Source organism: Genypterus blacodes, unplaced genomic scaffold, assembly GCF_046128005.1.
Source record: "Genypterus blacodes isolate CSIRO-AG114 ecotype Tasmania unplaced genomic scaffold, CSIRO-AGI_Gbla_v1 ptg000133l_1, whole genome shotgun sequence".
Classification (NCBI taxonomy): Eukaryota; Metazoa; Chordata; class Actinopteri; order Ophidiiformes; family Ophidiidae; genus Genypterus; species Genypterus blacodes.
In genome coordinates this window covers 6,884,651-6,891,015 of record NW_027466935.1, presented here as the reverse complement: position 1 = coordinate 6,891,015, position 6,365 = coordinate 6,884,651, and positions in this window count along the sequence as shown.

Below are 6,365 nucleotides of genomic sequence, written 5' to 3'. Positions count from 1 at the left end.
GCGCTCTCAAGCTTCCTTATTTCACTGACTTCCTTTACTGTAGAATTTTGTAATAGCTGCACTTCCTTTTTCTCATCTGAAACACTGACCAGCACAACTTTTCCAAATATTGCAATGACACATGCTGATTACTTTGCTGATGTGACTGTAATGTTATAACTAAGTTTTTGTATTCATGTGACCTCTACTCAACGATCATTATGATGATTCAGTGAAGTATATAAATTTGTCATAGTGTGTTGATTCAAATTGTTATTTTAATAACATTTCATTTTTCATTTATGTTCGATTTTTTTATATCAAGCAGCATTAATATGACCTCATTACCTCCACCAAGTGTTTGTCTTTCCATCTATCTGTCTGTTTATCAGATGGATTACACAAAACATTATGAACCAATTCTCATGATATCTGGTGGGCAGGTTCGACATTATCCGAGGGATAATTATCTCAGAATCAATAACATTTTGGTATTGATTGGCCTGATAGTGGTGCTGTAATGATCATGGTAGTTTTGTAACTTTTGAACCCTGAGATCTAGAATCAAATTTATTTTATTCTTTGGGTCAACCTGCATCAATCCATATAGGCCACGCCCATTCTACTGCAGCATACATACACTCCCTCACTATTTCCCCATCAGTAAATGGTATTTTTTTACTTTTCTGAGTATCCACTGTGTCCTCAGCAGTGAGGGACTGTGAGAACTTTTGTTGAGAAGTCATACTTTGGCTTTGAGTTTATTGAATTTCCGTGCTCTTACCGCAGACAAAACGGACAGGAAACCATTACAATTGGTCTTGGTCTTGTCTTGGTCTCTAGACGTGTAAGACACAATGGCTGTCCCGTGGTTGACAGAGGGTGAATTAATGCTTTTTTTTTTGGGAGCCAACTGTTCTCTGTTTTGAACAAACCATGTCTCGGTGTGTGTCACTCTCCTGCCTCCAAGCAGGCAATGGCACTGTCTCAACTCCTAACCCGATGGACCTCTGAGCTCTATTTAATGATTGAGGAACTGAGACAAACTGTTACCCCTTACAGACATTTAGGCATGATACAGATTTCTGACATATTCAAGATTAAAATTTTACTCTTATCAGCTGTTTACTTATGACAGCAGATTTCCGTCCCAACTATTCAGGAGTAAATATAATCTTTACTGCTAGAGTCATTTAATGAAATCGACCCACAAGTCAAAACACCCTGCCTCATCGTCCCACTCTCTCTTTATTCATTCAGACATTTTGCATCATGAGTTGTGACTTGCTATGACCAGAGCCCACACACAATGCTTTTACTTGGAGCAGGGTTACAAATGACGAAGACTCTAAATATAAATGTAATTACGGACATCAGATGTCATTATCTAGATAAATAATCAAATGAATGAGGTGTTAAAGTGTCACCAACCACTATGGAAAACATGATTACACAACTTGCTACAACTCTCACACTGCATGACAACCCCAGAAACAACAATAAGGCAATCTGAAGTTATTCATGTTCTCTGATGCTGGTAAAGACTTGTTTATATCATCATTTGTTAAGACAGCGGGGAATAGGCCTACAACCATCCTGATGTTACGGCTCTGAGCACATCTCACTGTGTGTGTGCTTGTGTGAGTGCGTGTGGGTGTGGGTGTATGTTAGGGTATAGTGTGGTCGGGCAGTCAAGAGTGATGATCAGACTGCGGTTAGCGCTCAGAAAGTACCAGCTGTAGTTTTGTGTTTGGGTGTGTTTATGCTCTAACACTAAAACACTCAGCATGTACAGTTATTTTTGACAATGAGGAAGTTTAGAAAAGAAATGTAGAGCATGTATGAATGCACACATACATGGTCTATTATACCATGTCCTATTGTTGCACCACTATGGCACCTGAAATTTGCTTTGTCTGGGTTCATTCTTCCTTTCATTTCATTGTTTTAGTCAAGTAAAAAAAAGAAAGTAAGGCTCGCACTGTGAGTTATGAAATAATTTGTTGATCTTTTGTTTTCAGCGCAAACTAAATCGGAGGGGCCATGGCAACAAGTCAGTGATGGCTGCAACTCTTTTTGAATTAGGTCAAGTCAAGTAAAAAGTGAGGAAAGGTGACAGGTCATGTGACTTGACTCACACTTTCACTTTGAAAGTTGAGTAACACTTTCAGTTGTATTATGGATTTTATGTCGGAGAAACACTCTAAAATCTCCACCCTCACAAATCACTTACTGAACCTAAAATTTTGAAAATATATAAATAAACATCAGCCTTCAGAGTGTCATGTAATAACGTCACTTCCTGCAGATCGTAGGTCGCTTTGCTGGTCCCTTTTTACAGCTGGTCCTTGACTGTGTCCAATTGTTTTTGATCCTAATTATGGCACTGGCTTATGGAGAACTGACAAGCTGCATCTTATTCATGACCTAAATTGCCAACTGTGCAGGTGTTTAAGTTCATCACATCTGGTTCCTAATCCAGCTGCAGACTAAATTGCACCATCTATCATGAGGAACATATGACAGTTGATGGGTCCTTCTCTCTGCCACCCTTCCACAAGTTTAATTTAAATCAGATTGGAACATTTTGAGGAATCCTGCCAAGAAAACAAACAAATAGACCAACAAACAGCTTTTTGGTGGTGGGGGCAGGGCTGAATGTGAGACTGAGGGACTTATTGCAGCATCAAAAGTTAAAGTATAAAGGGAGACAGGCAGAGTGTGCAAGTAGTTGTGCAACAGTTTGACATTTAAAGCAAAAACACAAAATGTAAGGTTTAAAGTTGGAGGTAAGGCTATTCAGCTTTGTGTGGAGGTTTCTGTCCCGAGCAAAGACAAATGTTTCCATATACCGTTTGGTTACTGCACAGTATGTGTTTTTGACAGATTATGCAAGCTGCTTACTCTAAGTAGTCTCCTTTTCACCTCATACTTCCTCCTTAAAGGGTATTAATTTTAGATCTAAAATCCACTGTAGCTATTTCATTTTACTTATTTTCAAACAAGGAAGTATCACAAAGCAGAAACTCATATATACCCGCAGAAGAACATATGGGACTTCAGGATTCCAGGACCCCTTCACTGGAAAACCTTGGAAACACATGGAAACAATTTTAATCATCTGGCTGCCCTACATCTAAAATGGCAGCTGAAAAGAATCCATTATACCTAAATACATGAAGAGCTGCAGACAGGTGCTTCTGACAAGAGCGAAATTGTAAAAAGTAATAAATGTGATTCAGATTGGAAACCATGGATACAGAGCGAGCCTCTTTGGAAATTCACAATCATAACCTTCTCCAAGTCCAAGTTCAATGTGTAATATTTTGACTCCTTAAGACTGTACATACAACATGCCACCTTTATGCAAAGATAGCAGATGACTGCATTTGTGGGTAATTAATCAGAGAACACAAGACTCACACCATTAAACAAACAGTACAATGCACTGTAGTCCTCCAGCTGCATGCTACAATACATCAGCAAATAGCACTTCAATAATAATACACACACACACACAACTCTGCCTCATCGTGTCTGCTGTTACACAAACAAAAGTTACCACACTATGGCTGGCAGCTCCTGCTTGCTGGTTCATTTTCATTCCTCCTTACTATTTATTATTTTGCGTAAACAAAAGGGGAAACTTCTTGCTCTGTTTTGGAAACTTCTTGCTTAATATTTCACATCTTTCCTCTTCGGAGCACCTCATATTTGCTCACTAAGTTGCTTCCTATTGACACCAACTTGTACGTGCTGGTTCAGTGATTCTACAGTGGCGTGTTTGATTTGGGTTACAAGGAGGTAATGAAAAGCCAAAGTAGATTTTGCAGTTTGTTAGATTTGGTAGTTTGTTAGTTCCAAGTCTACTCAAACCACAATCTCTACCAAACCTATGACTCACACACTCAGGACTCAATTGTTTTGGTGCAAGCATGTCCGCCAACTGGTCCTTGAACAAGAGCACACAATCTCCTTCTGATAAACAAGTCCGATCGTATTTCTTGTTCACCACTCTATGGTGTGCTTTAATAACTTGGGTCACACTCTTCCCACCCTTCACACCCTCTCACACACCATTTCAAGATCTACCATGACAAAAATAGACTACAATGCAGAAGTAATACATGCATGAATGACATATTTACATGCCAAATGTTCTGTTGACTTGAAATGATGCAAGCATTACATTTAAATAATTAGTTTAATTTGTCTAGCCACTTCCTAATTCTCATCTGTCAATCATTTATTCTTAGGTTTGTAGCCTCAGATTAAATTATTTCTTAAACTAAATGCAGAACATGACATGAAAAACTAGACAGATGATAAAAATATGCAACATTTTATAGGCCTAGGAGTGCTTATAAAAGATAAAAACAACAAAGACAAAAATATGAAAATGGACAAATGACAAATGACAAACAAGTCCTTTTGCTATTCAGGTTTTATTGGTGTGAATTTACAGGCAATTCTGAACATTTACACTCCTGAGCAACAAAGCCAGTTGATACTGTGCTTACAAAAGACACTAAAGATAAAAGCATATAAGCCAAATTTATGCAGACATACTGTACTGACTTATAGTGATATTACAGGCTACTAAATACCACGACAGTTTCAAATTTGGTCTCATGGAAAAACAGGTTATGAATGAACCCTTTTGCAAAATGTCTGACACACATAGAGAGAGACACATAATCTAAGGTATAATGAAACAAAAGGATGATGTGAAAAGATGTGAAACCAACTTAAAATCATGTTTGTCACAGTCAATCTCAGCCTTAATCAGCAGGGGGCAGAGTGACACAGAGGAGAAGTGAGACACGATATGAGGTATAAGCAATTCATATGCACCTGATGCATGTGTATCAAGTGTTCTGTTCATTTAACAACACAATTAAGTTGAACTGTTTAACTACTATGTGTAACTGTGTGAATTGCATGTATAGTATTTCTCACTGCCATTTTGTTTATGTGTACAGTACAATTTTGTATTGTTAATTTGACTAACATTAATGCAAAGGTGAGGCCATGTCAGTGTTTGCCATATATTCTGAGTTAAGGGCCCTAAACAAGTCATAATGTGCCCGAATCAAAATTTAATCCCAGAGCAATATTTGGCAAACATCAAACAGTGCATACTTTTACGCAATTTTCCCTTTAACCATCAGCTCACTACTCCCACAATCCGTGCGATCACCTTCTGCTGAGAGAGACCACATACATACTTCTCCATACTAATTAATACTGTGCACGTTGGCCAAAATACAGAGCAAAACATCTTGATGTAGATGAAGTATTAGGTACCGTTATATAATCTCTGGGAGAATCTCTAATTTAATCACAAACACATTACTATACAGCTCCATGTAAATGCTTCGTTACACTCTGTACAATACGCGTTCTTTATTATGGTTTAGGGTTGCAATTTGTCAAACAATGTTGCAGTGCGGCTTGGCGTTTGTCACGTTGTCCCGCTGAGCGTGGTGCATTTACGTGTTGTTTTGCTTTTGCAAGGAAACGCTGTGAGTAAACACGCAGAGCTGATGTCCGTGAACTGCGCCTTTAAACCCCTCCGTAGCGCTGCAGAACACATACTGCATACGCTGTGTCATACACTAAACGAGTCAGCTTAAAACCCAGCTCGGGATCTCTCCACTCGCTCCAACACTGAGCATCACTGCGTATTGAATCATTGACTTAAAAAATAGAATAAAAGTGATTGATTGGTAGTGGAAATCAAATGAAAGCAGTGTCGGAATGCAGGCATATACTCACTCGATATGCAACCACCGTCCCGTCATATTCGGTTGTGATACAAGGTCAAAAATGAAGACAAACCTTTAAAGTGGTCGATGTTAAAGCTGTTTCGTCGTAAGGTGGTTATAATAAATAGCGGACGTTTCATTTCGGCGGAGGAACATCGACTTCCGCCTAAGAATCACTTCCTATTGGTCCACCGCCATGCACGAGCTCCTTCATCAACATTGATTTATTATTGTGAATCTTAACTATTTAATAAACGTGTCCCTACTGTACATGCATATATGAATTGCACTTACTTTATTACTCGTATTTTGTAAATGTACGCGTCTACTTTATAAATTCCATGTTATAATAATATCCATGTACATTGTTTAGTTTTATAGTGTTAAAGTTTAAAAGCAAATTCTAATTACTTAAGCAAAACGAGAATTACGTAAACAGCTTGTGGTATTAACGGTGGTGCTGAGCAGTCGTTGTTGTAAGAGGGCCCAGAGATGTATTGGCCTTACAATCACTTACCACAGTTACCGTATTTATACAATAATACTTGTCCTCACTAGATGATGAACGAGGCGAATGAAACTAAATAAAGGTGAAACAAAAAACTAACTGCTCTATGC